This window comes from Lacerta agilis, chromosome 2 (genome assembly GCF_009819535.1).
Source record: "Lacerta agilis isolate rLacAgi1 chromosome 2, rLacAgi1.pri, whole genome shotgun sequence".
Lineage (NCBI taxonomy): Eukaryota > Metazoa > Chordata > Lepidosauria > Squamata > Lacertidae > Lacerta > Lacerta agilis.
The window spans coordinates 25,493,366-25,515,251 of record NC_046313.1 but is presented as its reverse complement, the minus strand read 5'-3'; positions in this window follow the sequence as shown (position 1 = coordinate 25,515,251).

Genomic DNA, 21,886 nt, shown 5'->3' with positions numbered 1-21,886 from the left:
CATCCCCACCTCGCCTTGCCCCATATCGTTGACAGAAGTCTTACACCAGCTGAGCAAAATCACTGGCTACAACCCATAGCCCTGATTGGCTCCAAAGGAGGATGGACGTCCTCCTGCTCCTTATGTGATTCCTGATTTGCTGGTATTGTATCAGGAAAAGCCTACTTAAAAAACAAAACAAAAAACAAAACAAAACAGTGCCATAGCAACAGCTGCATCCCTGAAAGAGCATCTCTATCCCCATCTTTCAGCCCAGACACTGAGATCCAGCTCTGAGGAGCTTCTGGCAGTTCCCTCACTGAGAGAAGTGAAGTTACAGGGAACCAGGCACAGGGCCTTCTCGGTAGTGGCACCCAGCTCATGGAACACCTTCGCATCAGATGTCAAAGAGATAAACAATCATATGGCCTTCCGTAGACACAGCAACCCTGTATCAGGAATTTTTTTTATATCTGATGTGTCATGTTTGGTTTCCCCCCCTATTCTGTTGGAAACCTCCCAGAGTGGCTGAGGCAACTCAGTCAGACAGATGGGGTACAAGTAATAAATCACCATTATTAAAATATTATTGGGGGAAAGAAATTAATGAGAAAGGGGGTGAGCAGTACATGTAAAAAGTAAGGTTCACACACACATACACACTACTCCCTTTTGCCCTGATTATTTTCATGGATGAAAACTCAGCATAGGCTTAGGTTTAAAAGCAAGACTTTGTTCAGTTGATTCCACGCTGTCTGGCCTTGATGGGAAGATCAGATTACTTAAGGCCCCAGAAATAACTTGGGTAGGGAGAGAGATCAGCAAGAAGCATAAGAGATTCCAAGAAAACTCACCCTCATTATCTGTTGTTTACTAGAGGCCAGGGTTAAGGTGACCTGAACAGAATATCATTTTATATATTCCTGTACGCATACTACCACCATCAAATCTGGAAATCGAACCCTTCTTTCGGAGGCAGATGGAAGATTTCAAGTATTTTGCGACTTCCTGGCTTGTGTGCAGAAGAAAACCATGGACAGCATCCTATTAAGGATCCAGAACTACAAAACCAGCTGCTCTGGACTTCCTATGTAATGATATCTTTTGAAGGAAGCGCCACGGCCTCATTGCAGGGGTTGTGTTTGTAGGGCGCTCTGTGTGGGGGGGGGCACCACCTGTACTGCACCACCTGTACTGCACACCAGACAGAAATCCAACAGGTGTGGATTTTCTTGGCAGAGAAACGCAGTAACGGGAGCTTTTTTTTTTTTTTTTTGCACCAAGATCCCTGCCTGCCATGCAGCTGTTTTCAGGTTCAGAGCCCCCGCCAAGAAAGGTGGCCGTGGCTCCTTGCTCGATTTAAACCCACTCGCCAGTTAATTCGATAAAGGGCGCTCCGCGGATTGCGAGGGAGAACGACATCTGCAAATTATATTCGCATACACAGTATAGGCTGGGCTGCTGCTTGCGTCTGAGAGACACAGAGAACTGCCTCCCTTTTCTCCGCTCTGCTACAACTTGCTTACACATCGCGCGTATCCATGCGGGCAAATCGCCTACACAGCATCGCGCGGGGGGCTGGGGGGGGAGAGGGCGGGCACCGGCTCTGCCCGCTCCCGCACCGCGCGGACCGTGCGCACGGCGCTTGCTAATGGGGATCTAATGCTTAGGCTGGTTATCTGCGCCTAAGACGTGCGCCCGGACAAGCCCTCCCGCCTCTGAGCAAGGCAGCCCCGGGCAGCGGCGAGGTTCTCATGAGAGCTCTCGGTGGAGCGGAGCTCAAAAGGATTCGGGAGCGGAGAGACGTGTCCGCTTCTCCCTCCCGCCCTCCCTCGCTGCCCGACCCGTCCAAGCAGGCAAGGGAGGAGCCCGCCTCCCCTGCGCACGGATCTGGCCGCCCCCTCGGGGCCATCCCGCGCTGCAAGGTCTCTGCGCCTTTAAATATCCCGAGCTACGGCTAAGCAGGCACCTTCTCCAAACATTTAGGCCCATTAACATTGTTAAGCAGTGAGTTAGGGAGTGTCAGAAATGTGCTATTTTCACACGCAGCCTGATTGATGAAGGGCGACGCGCGCAGGGCCCCGGGTTGGCAGCGAGACAGGCTTGAACAATGAGGGGGCCCCCAGCCAGCCAATAAATACCAGCCTCTAATCTCATTCCCCCCACGTGGGGACGGACAGGCAGCCCGGCCGCGGCAGCCATTGGGCGGCTCGCAGCCAACCAGAGGGTGCCAAAAAGAAGCTTCGCGCTCCCGTTGGCTAGCCGCGTCCCCTTTTGTTCTCGCCACCTCGGCGGGGGTTTAACCCTTCCTTCTCCCTTCTCCCTTCCCCCCCGCCGAAAAGGGGGCCGGAAAGCTGAAGAGGCGGAGGAGGCGCCAGCTTGTATCGCAGTGCGGGAGAAGCTGCAAGGAGACGGGCAGGGAGAGGGATGGCTTGCTTCTGTGGGGCGGTACGAGCCTCAGGATAAAGATCGTCGCGAGCATAACGTTTCACTATCCACCCACCCCACTCCCCACGCGCCTTTCCACCAGCGCTGTGTGGGTGTCTCCAGTGTGGCTCCCAGCGCTCTGTGGCGCAAGCAAATCTGTTTTGCATGCAAAATGAAACCAGATTCAATCCCCCAACGTTTGCAGCTAGGGTTCGGAAAGCCCCGTTTTCTGAAACCCTGAAGAGTCGCTGCCGGTCATGGTAGACTGTAATGAGCTAGAGAGGATTTACAGTATGACTGGGCAAAAGGCAGCTTCCTAGGGTCCGGGTGCCCTTTTGGAGGTCTTTCCACACTGGCACCCCGCCCCGATCTTCCTCTTCTGCTGCAAAGGGACGAGTGTCGGGGCACTACGAAACGAAGGAAGCCAAGTAGCAACCCCGCCCCAAGGCAAAAAGCAGAGGTAGGGCCATGACCCGCGGCCCTCTACCCTGGGGGTGAACAAGGAGCAGGAGATCTGGGTGGTTGGAACAAGCCCTTGTAGGCCTGCAAGTGGAAACCGTCGAACCAGGCCGGACCATATAACCCAAACACCCAGCGGCACAAAATCGTCTTACCCGGACTCGTGATGCTTCCTCAGCCTGCGGTCGGTGGGTGGGTGGGTGGGCTCCTAGAAGGAAGCGCCCAAACGCTGGAGGCGTCCAAAGAGCACATGTGCCAAGCTCGTTACCCACCCAATTCGCTAACACGCCGAAGCTTATTCCGGAGTAAATCACCTCGATGACAACGGAATCATTTGTGGATGCACCCGAAGATGATAATGCTGTTCAAATTGCTGGGGCCCATGATTTGCGTGTGAGTGAGAGAAAGAGATTCTAGCGCTGCAGCCAAATTTGGAAAATAGAAAATACCCCCTTCCCCACCCCCCACCCCCCAAAAAAATCCCGAAGGGACGGAAGCGACAAAGTGCGGTCGTGCAATGCAACAACCCCGGAGTACCTTCCCCCAAATCTTTTAACAGGCCGGTTTCAGTTCTGCTTCCCGCCACTGGGTGGCAGTACACCTAGACGGCCTTGCTCCTGCTAGTAGAGAGGAGCGGCGGGCAGGAGGGCTAAACCGTTTGGGAGGTGAATGTATGACCCACTTCCTGGAGGAAGAAGGTGCGAGGGTGCGTTGGAAACACGTGGGCCAGGTGAGCTGGTAGGGTACCAGATGGCTCAGTCCAGTGGACCAGACGCTGAAGGAGGATGTTCCGCTTTCAACACATCCACGCCACCCTCTGCAGGTTCCTAACATACTGTCCGTGGTCTCAACCACCTAATTTCTTCTCTGAGATCTGAGCCCTTTCACGCAAAAAAAAACCCCAAACCAGCTACTCTTGAGTTGTCTTCGTTTCAGAAGAAGTATTTATTTGTTGACATTGCTGGGCAGCTGGAAGCAACTAAGCAACCCTTTACTGATCTTCCACAAGTCACCCAGAGCTGTACAGTTAGAATAGATCCCCAACTACCTTTGGTCCACCCCTGGTTTAGAGAGACAGCGGCAGCCCTCCCATTCTCAAATTCGCGCTAGCTGTTGAATAGTTAAGCCTGCCTCCCATGTATCCCGTGATCATCGCTCTCTTCCCCCCCCCCCCCATATGCGGTATAGCAGGCTGGCAGGGATTCCTTCCAACGCCACGATCTAAGAAGTCACCGACTAAACAAGTGAACAATCAAATGCAGCCAATTTGGCTAGAGCTGTGCTGTGAGGGATGCCAATAGAGAAGGAGGAAAAGAAAAGAAAAGAAAGCTGGCACTGGCAGCTTTTGCTACCACCTGCGTAAGGACAGGACACCCGTTGGCAAATGTCCACTAGCGCTCCCCCATGCACCACCCCCGCCTCTCTTCCTCCCCTTGATCTCCAGATTTATATTCCAGGAAGCCCACTGCAACTTACTGATCCGATGACCCGTTCAGTCCAGGGAGTGACTGAAAGGGATGAGAAGGTTGCATAGAGCTGCTCACTTTACCTTTGCTGGGCTGCAGCGTTTGAACCCAGGATCTCTTCCACTCCCCCCTCAGTCAACGCACTGTGCAATATTTATCACGGCCGCCTGTGCATGGTAGTACATATGCATCCCGTGCTGGGGATATTGGCCGGGCTGCTGAAGCCCAAACACTCAACCACATAAGAGAGGGGAACCTTCTGCAGCACTGTGTTGTGTGTTTTCACTGGTCGGTTGCCGCATCTTGACAAAGTAGACTGTTGCCTAAGAAAGATCATCGTACGATCATGTTGCAGCCCAGTACTAAGCATATTTGCGCAGACGTTTTCTTCACCCCACCCCACCATTCAGCGGGGTTTGCTTTCTAGTAAGTAAGATTGCAGCTTGAGAGTCTCAGACACCTCAGCAGTCCTTGCCTTCTTGCAAGGCAAACAAGGCTCTTCTGGAATCAGCTGTTCAAGGACACCTGAGAGAGAGAGAGAGAACCAATTGTTTCTGCTGGCTTGGGAACATTATGTGTGCCAATTATTGAGACATTGCGTCAGAGAGCTACTTGGATGTATATACCAGATCACAACCTCTCATCCTGATTAATGAATCAAATGCATCTACCATCCTCCAGTGTCCATATCCACACTTAACCTAGGAGTAAGACCTATTGGACTTAATGGGGTTTACTTCTGAGTAGAAGACGTGGAGGATTGGCACTGTACTGTAACTGTTTCAAATCCCATTGCACCCATAAGCATGCACGGAGAGACTATGTGCATGTGTGCAAAAAAGAAGAAGATGGAGATTCACCCCTTTGTTCTTGTTTAATGTACTTAGTTGTCAGATTTGGTTTGGGTTGTTTTTTTTTTTTAGGTGATGAAAATATTATACAGCAAGGGGTCTTGAATTCTTTTAACACTTGTACATCAAACTGAGATACCAATCCGGACCACAACTTTTGGTAAAGGGTCCCAAAGGCTTTGCAACCAAATCACGCCCTGATATTCTTATGAAGAATTGGATATGTGAAAATGCAGTAGGTGAAAAATAAATGCCACTAGTCCTCATGGTTGCAGGCATGAACATTTCTGCTCAGAAATACAGGCGTCTGTAATTGTAGTTAATTAAGCAACACTTCTAAGACATTCCCCTTCATTTCAAACAAATTGGTTATGGCTTCCTGGTGACCTTTTGCCACCACTGCCTCCTAGAGCCCATCCCTTTTTCCTAGTTTCACCCCGGGCCTCTTCTAAAACCAGAGCAAACTCCCCAAATCTATAATCCAAAGCAAGAATATTTGCAGTGTTCACCTCCTAAATCCAATCAAAATAATTGGGCTTTCTAGCCATTTTTTAAAGCAAAGACCCCTCTGGCTTTGAGCTCCTTAGAGCACAATTTGCCAGCCAGATCTCCATGGCAGCCAGCTGCTAATTTATTACCAGTACATCTATGTATATTGTGGTTGCCACCTCTTCAAGAGAAAAGAGAGAAAGACCAGTACTCATTTGTATTATGTTAATCCAGTTAGTTAGTTTTTTTTAATGTATGCAAACTTATTGTCTAACACTGGGGCCAAGCTTTTTGAAAAAACAGGGGTGGAAATGAGAAGAAAAGAATAGTCAACACAAGCCAGAATAAGGCTAGTCACGCGGCAACCAACCCCAATATACATTTTAAACAGAGCATTACAGTAAGGTGGTGGCCTTAATAGCAGAGCCTATAGAAAATATAGTGAAGCCACATCTCAAACTACCATCCAGTGGACAGCAAAAGTGAAGGCTCTGGGCTGTTCCTCGCTATATAGGGCTCGGAGCAAGCTGGAGCGCACAGCTTTTGGAAGACTCGAATCCAAAAGCCCATTTGCTCTCTGTTCCTCCTGTGGCAGACAGAGCACATGTCAGAATTTGTCTGGGAAAGGAGGCAACGGGACTGATGAATTCCCCTGCCAATTCATTCATGCAGGCTGGACACGCCGGTTTTGGCAGTTTTCAGTGCATTTCAAAACAGCGCATACAGCAAGGGGGGGGGGAATTGACAAAGTTCTTTAACCTCTCTCCCCAACACACACACACACACACACACCATGCCTTCCACCTTTGCAGAAGGCCTCTGTTGGCGGCAAGGGCAGCTCAAAACGTTTTGCTGTGTGAGCCTAAGGGGGAAAAAACATTCACGCACATGTTATTTCCATATACAGAAGCCAGCTGGACTGACGGGTGAATTTTGCTTCAGCACTGGTAACAGGATGATAGAATCATAGAGTTGGAAGAGACCACAAGGGCCATCCAGTCCAACCCCCTGCTAAGCAGGAAACACCATCAAAGCATTCCTGACAGATGGCTGCCAAGCCTCTGCTTAAAGACCTCCAAAGAAGGAGACTCCACCACACTCCTTTGCAGCAAATTCCACTGTCGAACATCTCTTACTGTCAGGAAGTTCTTCCTAATGTTTAGGTGGAATCTTCTTTCTTGTAGTTTGAATCCATTGCCCTGTGTCCGCTTCTCTGGAGCAACAGAAAACAACCTTTCTCCCTCCTCTATATGACATCCTTTGATATATTTGAACATGGCTATCATATCACCCCTTAAACTTCTCTTCTCCAGGCTAAACATACCCAGCTCCCTAAGCCGTTCCTCATAAGGCATCGTTTCCAGGCCTTTGACCATTTTGGTTGCCCTCCTCTGGACACGTTCCAGCTTGTCAGTATCCTTGAACTGTGGTGCCCAGAACTGGACACAGTATTCCAGGTGAGGTCTGACCAGAGCGGAATACAGTGGTACTATTACTTCCCTTGATCTAGATGCTATACTCCTATTGATGCAGCCCAGAATTGCATTGGCTTTTTTAGCTGCTGCATCACACTGTTGACTCATGTCAAGTTTATGGTCTACCAAGACTCCTAGATCCTTTTCACATGTACTGCTCTCAAGCCAGGTGTCACCCATCCTGTGACACGGCCCACACAACTCTGCCCTCCCAGCAGCTTGCCGCCACTCCTCCGAATCTGCCGCCTGAAGCAGCTGCCTGACTCTGCCTAATGGTACGGCCGGCCCTGATCAGCAGCTTACTTTCTGAGCCTCCCATCCACGGCAGGCTGCTGCCTGACCAGACTTCCCTTTCTTGGGTGCGCAGGAGAATAATGCTTCTATCTGCCCAGTTGGGGGGTCTCCCTCCTGAACCTTGCTATCAGTGGAAGGCTGCAGGAAGCAAGGAAACTTGGTCTCTGTTCAGCTCATGGCATGGTTGCTGTCATGAGCAGACATGAAACCTAATCTGAGTGTGGCACATGTGGTTCATTGCAACTGCAGCCCAGCTTCTACATGAATAATTGGAGGCTAATCTAAAGACAAAGAAAAATAAGGTTGCCACACATCTGGAATTTCCCGGACATAGCCGGAATACTGCAGCTGCAAGTGGAAATCAGTGGACTGCCCAAGAAAATCCAGATGTTGGCAGTGTCGTTTATGCCACTCAGAAATGTCCAATTTCAACTTTTCTGTCTGGATCTTCACTTTTTGAAATATGGCAACTCTAGAAAAGTCCCAAAGAGAAAGGTGTGTTTATAGTCAGCCCATCCCTAGGCAACTTTCCACTCCCAAGCATTAACTGCCAGTCACTGGCCTGGTTCTCCTTATAGGTAAAAGGTGAAAGGTAAAGGACCCAGTCCAGTCAAAGGCAGCTATGCGGTGTGGCACTCATCTTGCTTCAGGCGCCGGGAGCCCGCGTTTATCCACAGACAGCTTTCCGGGTCATGCGGCCAGCATGACTAAACCGCTTCTGGTGCAACAGGACGCTGTGACAGAAGCCAGAGCGCACGGAAACGGCGTTTACCTTCCTGCCACAGTGGTGCCTATTTATCTACTTGCATTGGCGTGCTTTTGAACTGCTAGGTTAGGAGGAGCTGGGACAGAGCAACTGGAGCTCACCACCGACGAATGGATTCAAACCGACAACCTATTGATCAGCAAGCCCAAGAGGCTCTGTGGTCTAAACCCGCATCCTTGTACCCTTTCTGCTTATACCAACCAAGCCAAGCCATGATGATTCCTTCTAGCTCATCTGTACCACTCTTCCCCAACCTGGTGCCCTCCAGACTATTTGGACTACCACACCCATCAGCCAATGGTCAGGAATGATGGGAGTTGCAATGCCTACAACATCTGGCTGATGTTTTATTGTGTTTTTAATATTTTGTTGGGAGACACCCAGAGTGGCTGGGGCAACCCAGTCAGATGGGTGGCATATAAATAAAATAATAATCATCATTGTCATCATCTGGAGGGCACCAGGTTGGGGAGGGCTGGTTTATACCCTGCTCTCCATTCTTTTCCCAGCCCTACCTGGAAGTCCCAGGGGTTGAACCAGAGACCTTTTGCATGCAAAGCAGTGGTAGACCACTGGCCCTCCTCCATGTTTTCATACGACCATTTTTTTCTGATTTGTACCCAAATTTTCAAATGAGTGCCTGGTCGGAAGGGAGCGTTTGTGGCAACTGCGGAAATCATCACATCCATTTTTCAAACTCAAGCTCCTTTTTCCAAACCATCTGCTTTCTGCCCAACCCAGCCTTCAATTATATTATGTGACTTTACCATGAATGAGGATTAAGAAGCGTTCTTCTGGAGCAGGCCAAAGGTCCATCTTGTCCAACAACCTACCCTCACAGTGGACAACTTGAGCAGCTCCATATTTCTGCATCTGCAATTCTATGATTCTACGCTCGGGGGTGAAACCACGAGCAGTACCAGCTCATGCGCTGAGCAGTTACACCAGTTTCGGTCCCAGTTGTGCTGATTTATCCACAAGGGGATAGACTCAATAAGCTAGGAGCTTTGCGTTTTTGTCAGCCTTTGTCTCCCAGACCAGCACGATTTCTGCCATTATTTTTAATACCCCTGAAAAATCCACGATCACGATCTTTCAGCAGCACGTTAAATGTCCTCACTCCCCCGTGCTGTAGTTCCACAAGGCGTCCCTCCCAATCCCCCACTTCAGGTTCGGTGAGAGCCTGGTTCAGCTGTGCACATCTCACTACTGCTGCGCACTCTTGCCCAGCGCAACTCGGGAGAGGGGAGGGTCTCGGGAGGAGTGACCCAGATCGGTGACTTTGAGGCCCCTTTCGGGAACTCTTGCTTCCTCCCTCAGCGCAGTCACCGCCTCAGCCCAGTCAGTAGCAGCTGCTGCCCCTCTTTCTGCTCCAGCTTTGTGCGTTAATCACTTCACTCCACAGCCAGTGTATGTTTACCCATTATTAATAAGGCCTGTCATCTCACTTCTTTCACCCAGGCCACCTCTGTGCCAAGGAGATCTTGGACTTGGGCGTTTTGTTTTCTTCCGTTCTTTAAAGAGACAGCGGCTTCGTCTGGCTCTTTCGCGGCATGCGCCCGTACATCTATGAGAATCTTGGCGTTTCTCGGGTTTGGAAGTTGGCGGTTTAGCTGTGGAAGCCATTTCCCTTCCTATGGAAATATGCTCTCCAGGCCTGAGCCACACTCCTCTCCTCCTAAATGGCAGCTCTCCTCCTGTCCAGCCTTTGGCCTCTTCCTCTCTCCACCTTCATGGCTCTCACAGCTTAGTGGTCCACTTAGTCCAGTGGTTAGTCAACAGAAATAGACTTTGATAACAACAACAACAACAACAACAACAACAACAATACTGTAATAATACCACCTTGCTCATCTGGCTGGGTTTCCCCAGCACACTCCGCTCCGCTACTGCAGACTGGAATCCTCCCTCCGCTTAGAGGCATTCCTCAAAAGTGTGAGAAAATCCAAGGCTGGAAATCCCACAATCTGCCTCTGCCCCTCCCTGGCAGTAAAAATGCAAATATCATTTATTAAATCGCTAACTGCTTGCCGCCTTTTCATGACACCTAAAACCAGCTGCCTGAGGCAGTCTCTTCACTCTGCTTAGTGGTAGGGCAGACCTTGGAAAAAAACAACAACAACAAACCTTCCTTTTACCTTCCAAATTCTGGACCTGGGTTAGCTCAGTCGGTAGAGCATGAGAAGACTCTGAGACTCAGGGTCGTGGGTTCGAGTCCCACGCTGGGCAAAAGATTCCTGCCTTGCAGGGGGTTGGGCTGTAGATGACCCTCGTGGTCCCTTCCAACACTACAATTCCGTGATTGTGTGGCTGAAAAATGATGGCTGGAGCGGACCAGGGCATCACTAAGCAGTATAAAAGCGATCTTTGTTGTGTACCCTGGAAGCAGCCAGCTGGATAGTATGCTGGCCTGAGAAGTTCTGAGCCCTCCTCAATTCCATATTCAGAAGCTTACCAGACTGGCAGCTGAATCTGCCTTCGGCAATGGCAACAGGACAGCGTCCTTGTGGGAATTCCTTTCCACGAGAGCTAGCGGTGGTCACAAATATTAGGCAAATCCAAGGAAGAGAAGGCATTCAATGGTTGCTAGCCACAAATGACAGTTGCCAGGAATCGCAAGTGCGGAGAGTGTTGTCTCGCCTGGGTTGTGAGCTTCCCATGGGCATCTGTCTGGACACTTTGAGAACAGGTCATTGGACAAGATGGGGTTTTGGTCTGACCCAGCAGGGCTCTTCTTTATGTCATTATCCTTCATGGCACCTGAGGGCAGCTGGGCCACCTGGCACACATAGCTCTGCCCTCCAGCTCATCGCCTCTGCTCCATGTCCCTTAGAATCTGCCACCTGAGGCAGCTTCCTTACTCTGCCTGATGGTAGAGCCGGCCTGCAGCTGTAGATCCTTCAGAGCAAGAAGGGAAACACATAACCTCGGACATTTCTCTGATGAAAATAGACATCTTATTCTATTATTATTATTATTATTATTATTATTATTATTATTATTATACTCCATCCATCTGACTGGGTTGCCTCCGGACACTCTGGGCAGCTTCCAGCATATATAAAAACATAATAAAACATAAAACATTAAAAGGTCGTATAGTGATTTATCTCCTTGGCCCAGGGGTCGTGTAACTCCATACCCTCCAACATTTCTCCAATGAAAATAGGGAGGTCCTAAGGAAAAGCAGGACATTCTGGGATCAAATCAGAAACCGGGACAACTTCTGGAAATCTGGGACTGTCCCTGGAAAATAGGGACACTTGGAGGGTCTGGGATCACTCCACCCCCCACTTCGCCATTCCTCCAGTCCTACTCACATTGTAGCAGTTGTACAGTTTTAAGCTATTGCTTCAACCTCACCTTCTGTAAGCCTGGTCCCCTAATCCATAGATTCATGCTGGTCTATTGCGCTTGGAGTTCTGAACTTGGTCACAGGGGACCTTTGCTTTGATGCCGGTTCAACCATGGTCTCCCTGTGTGGCCTTCATTGAGCCGGAATATCCCCCAGTCTCAGAGAATAAATTACATCACACCTCTTGGAGTTGTAGGCAAGGTGGGGAATATTTGCAGTCCTATGCAAATGTACCGGGTGGAGGTGAGGGGGATGCTTCACTGAATGCAGAAGATGCCCTCGGGAATGCACAGCACATGTGACACTCCCAAAAGTTATTTGAAATTGTCTACACTGGCTCAGGTAGTCAAAGTCTTGCAGGAAGAGATAGCCACGCTGCTTGTTTTAAAAACCGGGCTGCAATGTTCATTTCTCAATAAAATCGGGCATCGTCCTTGAGATGAGAGGCAGCGTGTCGGGGTGGTGGCATCTCTGAACTTATCTTTTTAGTTGTCAGGACTAGGGGAGAACACAGGCGTCTTCCACAACCATGTGGCACATTTAAAAAATGGTTACAAAACAGCACATGCGTTCGGGAGGGGGAGTTGCACTGTCGCTTATCCCATCTCCCCGGAAAGCCCCTGATACATGCCCAACTGCGTTCCATGGGGCAATCAAAACAGCAACAGGTGTGCTACCTGCATCAGGGATGGGGGAGCACAGGCCCAGGGTCCCCTGGTGACCTTGTAGGACTCTTTATCAACCCCTCAGACCTCTCCCGAGGCCACACTGCAAAGCCCTGACGCTAGCCTTGGCCAGAGTTTTCCTTGACTACTTTTACTTGGCCGGATTGTGTCCCTGAATTATGATAATGCCTCTCGCTTGCCCGGATAGAGGACAGAGACGGGTGTGTGTGCACGTGTAGAAAGCTGTCACATTTGCATGGCTGGAGCTGGGCGTTACAAATATATCATCCGTTCTGGAAAGACCTTAAGAACGGCAAAGCACTTTGCACAAGGAGAAGTGATCGGCGGTCAAGGAAAGGCTTTGCGAGATTTTGCACACACACACACACACACACACACACACACACACACACACACCCCTACGCTGTCTAATGCCTAGTCGATGTGTCTGTCCTCAAGAGGTTTGTCTGTTCCTTGATCAAAACAAAGCAAAACAACTCGGCTACGTTCTGCGACATTGCATTTAGTGTGAACTTGTTGCTTTCGACTTTTTAAAGATTCCCTTCAGCCAGGGTGTCTGCAGGAATGATGCACGAAAAGGCCGCTCAATGGCACCTACAAAGTGTGGATATGGTCCAGAGGTCAGAAGAGGTTTCGGATGAGACTCACCCTTTGTGCGGGTTTGCTGCCTCTCGTCACTGGGTGAGTTGAAACCAGCAGCAGAACCCAGGGATCAATGGCTAGTATGCAAACTGGCACACACATCTCCCGAGGCTACTGCAGCAGTGCCATACTGCCCTCTCGTGCCCATCTTCAATATGACAATATTTAATATGTTTTGGATGAGAGCTGGATGCCACCAGTTGAATGTAGCCTGAATTACTTGGAAGTTTGTATCTTCTTGAAGCAGGAGTGGTGAAGTCACTGGCTGATCTCCTATGTGTGCCGTAGTCAAGAGAGTAGTACAGTGGTACCTCGAGTTAAGAATTTACTCCCACCATGCCACAAACTGCTTCGGAAAGTTCTCTTAGGTATTTCAAAAGGTGGAATGGAGTGCCAGTGGTTGCCCATGAAGAAAGACCTAAAATTCCCTTAGGTGTGCAGGGCAAGGTTTTTTGTGTGTATGTATTTAAGCTTTTATTAAAGATTTTATTGTGTAACAAACAAACAAGTAAACAAAGAAAAGTACATATAGCATCTCCACTTTTAATTAATGGAGTCTTTTGCACAATTCATTTATATTCGGTGTGAGACTGTTGTCATATGCATTATGTGGTTGGCGGGAAACGCGGAGGAGAGAGAAAACGGGGATGGGATGGACATGGGTGTGTGCAGGGCAAATTGCCTGATAGTAAGTTGTATATAAAAGTCAGAAATAAAAAAAAGTTGAACATATCGCCTTAATTCTTCCTTTTCCCCTTCCTTCCTTCCTTCCTTCCTTCCTTCTCTCTCTCTGTCCTGTTTTCCTTTCTCTCTCTTTGTAGTATTTTCTTTATTATTTTGTACTGTATTAGATTAATTTCATTTTTATTGCATTATAAGTTGGAAAGTTTTAATAAGATTTTTTTTTATAAAAAGAGAGAGAAAGTGTTGCTTTAATAGCCCCCCCACCCCCACTTTTGCACAGTTACTCACGTAAAAGAGATGCCAATAGATATCATTCAAATGAATACACTTGGACTGCATACATATCATACATTTAAAGCAAACCCCCCCACACACACACACCAAGAGTCATGGGAAATGTACCTCTATGAGGGATAAACTACAGCTTCCAAGAGTTGCCGGGGGGAGGAGCAATGTACAGTACTTTAAATGTATGCTGTGTATACACACCCTCTGGTCCAGTTGAAGAATCATAGAATTGTAGAGTTGGAAGGGACCATGAGGGTCATCTCAACGTGAGGCTTGAACCCATGACCCTGAGATTATGATAGGGTTGTCATATATCAAAAAGTAAAAACCCAGGACACCCCAAAAGTTGTTGTGAGCTTTATTGTTATTATTATTATTAGGAAAACCCCAAAGCTTACAAAAACACGTGGTGTTTTTTTTTTTTTTTTTGCATTTTACAAAAGCACCACCTTTTGGAAATAAACCCCCCCATGCCCGGACATCAATTCCTCCTTTGAAATCCCAGACATATGGCAGCCCTAGATTATGAGGACTCAGCTAAATTAGTCAATAAACGTAGTTTTGAATGTGTTATAAACATGCAACACCAGATGGCGCCAGAGAGCAAAAGAAAAATCAATTTGATTTTTACATAACGGTGGTTTTTTTTCCTTTTGTTATAACAATTTAGTTTCTGACTTATTAGTAGCGCTTTTTTCCTATGTTTTCCCCCCTGAGTCTCATGATCTACCAACTGAGCTGTCAAAGCTGCGCTGTGCAGGTCTCCAGCCTGGCTGGAACAGGAACTTCTGCACACAGTTATGGGCTCACCAAGCAGGGAAGGGAGGAAAAAAGGACCTAGTTCAAGGAAGATACTAGCGTTAATTGAAAGGATTTCCAAGAGACCATAATAGGTCTAGGAGGCCTTGGTGGCTCCAAGAAAACAATCCTGATTCTCCTCTCCTCATGAAGTATATACCCCGCATCAGTTCCCATTTACTGTATTAGTTCGTACCCCAACATTGACCACTGTGGCTATTTTCACCCCAACCTTTTAATGCATGTGCTTAGGAGCGGAGCAGCGATTCTGATACTGCAATGTTAAAGTGATTGGTGAATTCTTGAGGGAGAGAGTGCAGAGATCCTAGGAAGCTGACTTATACTGTACTGCATTTACTTACTTACTTACTTACTTACTTACTTACTTACTTACTTACAAAAAATGTTCTTGTACAGCACCCTGATGTTTTGTGAGAGGGCAATATATAAATGCATTTATAAATAAACAAATGAAAACATACTGAGTCAGACCTTTGGTCCATCTAGCTCAGTCTATTTTTTGTAATATATTTTTACATTTATTTTCAAAGCTTGCAATTATTCCATAACAAAAAAAAATTCTGAATAATAACTTACAATAAACTAAATATTGTCTTTATTGGCTACACTGACTGACAGTGGCTCTCTGGGATTTCAGGTCAAGTTCTCTGATGAAGCGATTCTTTGATAGCTCAGTCAGTTAGAGCACGAGGCTCTTAATCTCAGGATGGTGGGTTTGAGCCCCAGGTTTGAGCAAAAAGATTCCTGCATCGCAGGGGGTTGGACTAGATGACCCTCGTGGGTCCCTCCCAACTCTACAATTCTATGATTCCAGGTCTGGGTGAGTGAAATGCCTAGCTAGACATTGTTCTCGTCCTTACGATTCTTATCCAGCCTCTGCCAGCCAGAGAAGTTATTTATTGCTCTGCTATTTGCATTATAAAATATGGGGGGGGGGGGGAATAGCAGGCAGGTCTGGTAGCATTTCCAGCTTCTCCTGGATTCTGCAGCTGCCAGGCCCAGAAGAGGCTGAGTCTAAGGATGCACCATGCAACTTATCAATCGTGCGCCGCTTGGAATGAACTGGCACCTGCTCCTCCCAGACTAGCCACATCCAGGTGACATCAGTCTCTCTCCCTCCCTCCAGGTCTTTGCCCCCCACAACACAATGCATCATACATCCATGACTAACTTGCCATCCATTCCTCCGTTTCAATCCATCATTCAGTCGTCTCTCTAGATTGCGGGCTTGAAAAGTTCTATCTCAGCAAGCATCCTTAGGCAATGCGGGGAGGGAGTCTCATTCTGGACCATCGGTTAAAGCTAAGACAAAAAGACGCTATCGCTCTGCTGCTGCCAGGGAACAGGCAGGTGAAAGGAAGGGAGCAATGCTGCACACTCAGTCTCATGCCCTCCTTTAGGGCAGGGATGGGAAAGCGGTGGCCCCACAGCTGTTGCTGCTGGACTACAACTCCCATAATCCCTCACCAGCTGAGTGGAGCTAACGGGAACAACATCTGGAGGGCACCAGGTTCCCCAACCCCTGCCTTATGGTCTCTGATTGGAATGTGATGGCCCATTTTTTAAATTTTATTTTTCATGTTTTTTAGATGCCTTACCTGCCCGTCATGATCACAAGGTTTCCAAAGGAAGGTAACAATAAAATACACAATTATAACATGACTAAAATATATAATAATCTGTGAGTGACATACACATGGCTGCAGGCAGAGTTTGGCAAAAACGAGGTTTGGATGACATCTTAACTGACCTCTCTGATCCTGTAACAATATGATATATTGAGGGGAAGGGACAGAAACCTAAAATATCAAAGCCTCTATGAGTAGCAGCTGATACAGCAATGTAAGACCGCAGACCCCAAAGGTTTGTCGTATTATTTCTTTTTAAAAGTACTGAAAACCTTTCCCCATGAATGCAATAGAGATGGCCTTCCCATATTTTCGGGTGAGAGAGTTCCACAGCATAGTGCCACTACTGAGAAGGCCCCTCTCCTTGCCCCCTTCGCTAAAACCTCTTATTAAATCTCCAAAAATATTCGTGATATATTATTTCCCCCCAACTTAAATTTCTTCTTGACATGCAACCCCTCCTTTCCTGGTGTGTGTGTGTGTGTGTTGTGTGTGTTGTGTGGGGTTTTTTGTAACTTCTTTTTGTTAGCTGTTTTACAACACATGTGTTTTTGTTATCTAAACTTCACTATCGTTAGTTCTTTCAGCAATCCATACAAGAAGTTGCGGGTGATACTTTCATAGATAACCCATCAATGGTAATAAATGTAAACATGATGATGAAGATGGAGGAGGAGGAGATTCCGTGCCCTTAGTATGTTTGGAGTTTCATATGTGGGATGATGTTCCTTGCAGTAAACCCTGGGCCCAGGTTGCTCAGAGTTTTAAAACCAAAACCAAGACTGGGCAGTGGGCACCATTTTAGCTTTGTGGCACGTCGCTTGGCAAAGGCTGCAGCCGGCACAGCACCTTGTGTTGTGCGGCAGCTGTGGCAACATAAGAAGAGAAGCTTGTTTCAGGGGTGCTCTCCCATTGGGTGGGTGCTCCCCTTAAAAAAATGTAGCCCCACGGAGAATGGCTTCCAGTAGTTAAAGTACATACAATAAAAGAGGCTTGAGGAGTCCAGTGCACACTGAAGAATGATAAAACTCACATCTAATAAACACTAATGAGGAGAGGATTTGCTCAGTACTGTTGTTGTTGTTGTTCAGTCGTTCAGTTGTGTCTGACTCTTCGTGACCCCATGGACCAGAGCACGCCAGGCACCCCTATCCTCCACTGCCTCCCGCATGCCAGTCGCTTCGAGAACACTGTCCAACCATCTCATCCTCTGTCGTCCCCTTCTCCTTGTGCCCTCCATCTTTCCCAACATCAGGGTCTTTTCCAGGGAGTCTTCTCTTCTCATGAGGTGGAGCCTCAACTTCAGGATCTGTCCTTCCAGTGAGCACTCAGGGCTGATTTCTTTAAGGATGGATAAGTTTGATCTTTTTGCAGTCCATGGGACTCTCAAGAGTCTCCTCCAGCACCACAATTCGAAAGCATCAATTCTTCAGCGATCAGTCTTCTTTATGGTCCAGCTCTCACTTCCATACATTACTACTGGGAAAACCATAGCTTTAACTATACGGACCTTTGTCGGCAAGGTGATGTATCTGCTTTTTAAGATGCTGTCTAGGTTTGTCATTGCTTTCCTCCTAAGAAGCAGGCGTCTTTTAATTCCGTGACTGCTGTCACCATCTGCAGTGATCATGGAGCCCAAGAAAGTAAAATCTCTTACTGCCTCCATTTCTTCCCCTTCTATTTGCCAGGAGGTGATGGGACCAGTGGCCATGATCTTAGTTTTTTTGATGTTGAGCTTCAGACCATATTTTGCGCTCTCCTCTTTCACCCTCATTAAAAGGTTCTTTAATTCCTCCTCACTTTCTGCCATCAACATTGTGTCATCAGCATATCTGAGGTTGTTGATATTTCTTCCGGCAATCTTAATTCTGGCTTGGGATTCATCCAGTCCAGCCTTTCGCATGATGAATTCTGCATATAAGTTAAATAAGCAGGGAGACAATATACAGCCTTGTCGTACTCCTTTCCCAATTTTGAACCAATCAGTTGTTCCATATCCAGTTCTAACCGTAGCTTCTTGTCCCACATAGAGATTTCTCAGGAGACAAATGAGGTGATCCGGCACTCCCATTTCTTTAAGAACTTGCCATAGTTTGCTGTGGTCGACACAGTCAAATGCTTTTGCATAGTCAATGAAGCAGAAGTAGATGTTTTTCTGGAACTCTCTAGCTTTCTCCATAATCCAGCGCATGTTCACAATTTGGTCTCTGGTTCCTCTGCCCCTTCAAAATCCAGCTTGCACTTCTGGGAGTTCTCGGTCCACATGCTGCTTAAGTATGCCTTGTAGAATTTTAAGCATAACCTTGCTAGCGTGTGAAATGAGCACAATTGTGCGTTAGTTGGAGCATTCTTTGGCACTGCCCTTCTTTGGGATTTGGATGTAGACTGATCTTCTCCAGTCCTCTGGCCACTGCTGCGTTTTCCTTCATGGATCACTGCCTTGTCGTGGCGAAGGGGCTTGAATAACTCAGGGAAGCTATGAGCTATGCCATGCAGGACCACCCAAGATGGACAGGTCATAGCGGAGAGTTTAGACTAAATGTGATCCACCTGGAGAAGGAACTGGCTAGCCACTCCAGTATCCCTGCCAAGAAAACTCCATGGACTCAGTACTGTTAACGTTGATTAATTTTTTTAAATGTCTCTATTACTTGCATTTTTCTTTGTTCCTGCCACATGTGGCAAAATCCTCTCTCCTGCACAAACTATTAAAGCGAAGAAGAGCCCGCCCCTCCTATGCATCTGTCACCTATTGGGTGTTGTTGTTGTTTTTGAGCAAATATTGGGGGGGGGGGCAGGCTGTGATCATGGTTACCAGCCTCTGCAGTGTCCTTCTGAAACAATGAAGCTCTCAAGGTCTTTTCGTTCTTCAGATGTTTTGCTCCCCTGGTTGCTGAGAGAAATTGGGAGCTTGGGTTGCAAATCATGCTTCAAACAGAAGGAGCGACTCTGCAGATTCTGTAAGCAAATGGCCCACTGCAGAGTTCTGATTCAGCGGTTGGGAGGTGTGCCTTCTGAAATGTCCACTCCTTTTAATATATGCTCCCCTCTGGAAGTTATTCAGCTCCAAATCCCATCACCTCCAGCATGGCCAACAGGCAAGGAAGATGGGAGTTCGGGTCCAAGGTATGGAACACACCATTTTGGCTGCTGTTGGTTTAAACTGCCATTATCAAGGGGTGGTGTGGGAGAAGGTGATGTCTGGCTCTTTAAAATGTATGGATTTGTCTGGCCTTAGAAATCTGGGCACATGCAATCAAATGGGGCATGTTCCTCTTAGATGCCCAGGAAAATATAATGGATTTTCCCCACAGCTGAGTGTGCAAAAGATTGCAGTATTAAAGGCAGAAACAGAAGAAGAGATATGGACCTCCAGCGAATACCCCTCCCCAAAGGATGATCTTTCACCCACCAACCTGCTTTGAGGGAAGAGTTCTGCCTTGGAGGCAAACTTTCACAAGAAAAAACAGCCAAATAGAAATTCACAAGGCTTTAGTCACAGTCACACAACCACTCAATACATTTACAGCAGTGCCTTGAGGAGAGGAGAGCAGAGAGGGCACTTTTGGATAGGGATTGGCTTCTACCAAGAAATGCGAGCCTCAAGCCAGATGAGGAACCAGTGTTCTTTCTGAGCAGAAAGACCTATGACCTCCTTCCAGATGTGCATGTGTGTTAACTGCTTTCTGAGGATAAAGGAGCCCTCTTTATTGGGATGCTGCACATTCTATGGCGGGGTGGCTAACCTGTGGCCCCTTCAGATGTTGTTTGACTCTAGCCCCCACCAGCTCCAGTCAGCACAGCCAACGAATAAGGATGAAGGGAGTAGCAGTTCTAGCAACAACTAGAGGCGCACAGGTTAGCAAACCCCTGACCTATGGAGTAAAAGCAAGCTCCAGGCTCCAGCCTGGGCTAAAAATTAAGGTTTGTTTCTGAAACTGTGCTGTGCTCTGGACACCCCCTGATGTGGTTCACATCAGAGCTCACAATGGGCTTCCTTGGTTGCAATTTCACAAGCACAAATGTGTGGCAGTCACCTTTGTACGTTATAGCAGGGATGTCCAACCGGTCAACCTGGATCGATCTCTGGGAGGTTTGGGTTACCGGTAATCGCGGTCAACAACTTTGACTTTCCTCCCTAATAAAAGTTCAACAACTTTGACCTGAACCCCCCCAAAAATAGGTACCAGTAGATCACTGCCAGTCTATTATTCTGTGAGTAGATCGCACTCTTGGGAGTTGGATATCCCTATGCTATAGAAAACCCCCAAATGAATGTGTTTTCTCATAGGGGGAGAGTGATCCACAGCACCACATGAGGTCACTGTTTCCAAGTGCTCACTTGTTCTGGAGAATATTCTAGACTCCAGTAGCTGGTCCATTGGTTGGGGGGTGGGATGTGGATGAGGAGAACAAGAACAAGGGAGGTGTTCGTGGTGAGTTCCTCCACCTCTTTTTTATTGTTTTTTTTAATAAAGATTTAATTGATTCACAAAAGTATGTGCAATGTCTCTCTCTCGTATTTTTTCCAAGTAACATTTTTTACAAATCAGTTTTATTTGTTGAGACATTAGGAAGAAAAAGGGGGAAAGAGGTGGGCTGGGGGGGGGGAGAGATGGTTGGGGTGGGGTCGGGTGACTATGTTTCTATTTTACTTAATGCACTGATTAGAATTAACCCATTTGGCACATGGAGGGTGCAAAGGATGGATAAGGCAATAAAAAACAGAAGGTTCTTTGAAGGTCCCATAGCAATTTGGCATGCTAAGCTGCTCCCATATGCACCTGCGAGTTTGTTGAGATCATCATTTCAGGCCCTGTCTTGGGAGACTGCACCTGAGGTTAAGGACAGAGTCTTTTATGTGGAGGAGCCTCAGTTACAGAACATGCTTGCTTGGTGCCCTCTCTTTCATCTTTCTGGCACCAAGTTAAGAACTGCTTTGTTTTCCTGAGCAATGCAGTGATTTTTGACAAGACCGCAGGAAGCTGCCGTGTCAGGCCATAAGTCCATCTACCTTAGTATTGTGTACACTAGCAGTGCGAAACCTGTGGCCCTCCAGATGTTTGTGGTCTGACTCAGTAGAAGACAGCTTGCTCTAGTCTTATGTTCCGTCTTTGGTGGAAAGCGGTAAAGTAGAGATGCCTTGGAATGGACCAGTAGGAAAATCACAGATTATAGTCCAGGGTGAAGATACTGCCACAGTATATAGGATGGAGTGATTTTAAGAGGGCAGCAGGTATCTCTCCATACCCTCCAACATTACTCCAGTGAAAATAGGGACATCCTATTCAACAACAATTTTAATATTTATACCCCATTCATCTGACTGGGTTGGCACTCTAGGCGGCTTCCAACATATATAAAAACACCACAAAACTTTTTTAAGCTTCCCTATACAGGGCTGACTTCAGAGGTCTTCTAACATCAGGTATCTATAGTTACTTATCTCCTTGGCTCAGGGGTCACATAACTCCATATTTTCCAATATTTCTCTGATGAAAATAGGGACGTCCTAAGGAAAAGCGGGACAAATCAGAAACCGGGACAGCTTCTATAAATCTGGGAATGTCCCTGGAAA